At 33.7% G+C, this 1,812-nt stretch overlaps 1 long non-coding RNA gene across 1 annotated transcript; it reads right to left on the reverse strand.

Annotated features, from left to right (window-relative positions):
• Nucleotides 1–238: 238 nt before the first annotated feature.
• On the reverse strand, nt 239–1,502 carry LOC140828484 (uncharacterized). The gene is made up of 4 exons (XR_012117232.1): nt 997–1,502; nt 730–881; nt 478–646; nt 239–402 (listed from the first exon to the last, which is right to left on the reverse strand). It is a non-coding gene; the product is annotated as an uncharacterized lncRNA (long non-coding RNA).
• Nucleotides 1,503–1,812: the final 310 nt, after the last annotated feature.

Raw genomic sequence — 1,812 nt, forward strand, 5'->3', positions numbered from 1 at the left:
AAACATCATCACTGCCTATGGTGAATCCGGATATATGTGACATACAACCACTCAAAAAACGTGCCTGCAATAAATAGAATTGATTGACACTGGAATCATTACTATTGTTGGAATATAATATTGTCATACTTACCATTACTTTAGCAGTCTCAACTGAAAAGGGATCGTGAAGCGAATTGAAAAGTAAGAATTTCCTTCAGATGCTTTGAAAACTAGCAAATACCAATTAAATCTGTCATTAATTGGAAAAATGATATACTTGCATCTTCTGAAAAGATCTTCGTTTAGTTCATGCAACTTTTCTTGCGTCGCGGATGTCAGCCTACCAATGAAATTTCCATACTCTGTCTTGCTTATACGTCTCATTTTACTGTATCGTACCAAATCTTCAAGCACTTCCTTCTACAAATTCAAAAAAAAAAAATACTCATACTCCATAATCCAATAAGTTGAACAAGAATTCAATTTCATTCTCACCTGTACCAACGTGTCCATACAATAAGTCTGAAATCCATAATCCATACTTTTCTTTTGCATTATTCTCATGTACACATTTATCATAATGCCACTGACGAGCTCACCAAACAAGAACTGAAAAAACAAAGGTCCAGTTAAACAAATATGCTCATCCATCCAAATTGTAACACTACAGGAATAGAGTACAAAATTCATTATAAACAATGAGAAAAAAATTTATGAACAAAAATAAAATTTCGAAGATATACATACTCCAATTCTTCCCTATTCAGAAATTCTGTCAACAACTTCCTCTGTTATACAGAAATGTCTTCAATCCCACAAAAATCGCTTCTACATTTGAATTTCAACATGCAAGTCTTAAGAGGACTACTTCCCTCATCAACATCTTGGACAAACTTTTCCTATGTTACAATATATTTTTTAATATAAAATGCAAAAAAGATTAGCATTAGTATAAATAAAAAAACTGACATATTATTGAGATCAAACTAACTATTCGGGGATTAAATTGTGAACCATTTCTAAGAAAACCTGTTTTTTGGAACGCTTCTTCCGTTTTGGTGCAGAGCTGGGTGGAGTCACAAAACTCGTGGGTTTTTTCTTTTACACACGATCACCCCTAGTCTTCACGGTATCTACAATGGAAGATTGAAAAAGGGTGATCTTCGGCACTTCTGAAGTACCAATTCCACTGCCAGTATCATTCTCATCATCGTCATCTGTTCCACTCTCGCCATTTCGACCAAACACATAATTGTTTTCATCAAATGAAGCGGTTGCAAATTCAGGACCTAATACTTTGTTGTTCTCTATCTCGCAATCAACATCAACATTATGTACCATCAAATTTGCATTATGTTCAATTGTAATATTATCAGCTGAAAGATTTCCAGAATCAGTTCTTTTCACTTCGTTATTCTCTTTATTACCTGAATAAATTCTTGAATCAGCTGCCCTCAGTTCATGGTTTTCTTTATGCAAATCAGCAAAAACATTCTTTAACATTACGTCAACATCATCATCAAAATTATCGGCTACATTTTTTGCGGACTCAGCAACACATTCTTTATCAATCTGCCTACCCTCCTCCCACTTTTCCTCAATAATCTCATCTAATTCTTTATCACTCAGCTCAACATCCTCCAACTTTAAATCAATAATCTCATCATTCTTCTTAGAATCCAATTATCTTCTGACTACATGTAAAATACATCATCGCTCTAATTCAACACATTTCCTTTTCAACATTTTCAGTTCATCCTTTTGTTTTTTTTAAAAGATTTTCAAATTTTCTCACTTGAGATCTACCATTCTCCAGCTTCATTGCATGGT

The sequence above is a fragment of the Primulina eburnea genome, chromosome 3 (genome assembly GCF_022965805.1).
Source record: "Primulina eburnea isolate SZY01 chromosome 3, ASM2296580v1, whole genome shotgun sequence".
Taxonomy (NCBI): Eukaryota; Viridiplantae; Streptophyta; class Magnoliopsida; order Lamiales; family Gesneriaceae; genus Primulina; species Primulina eburnea.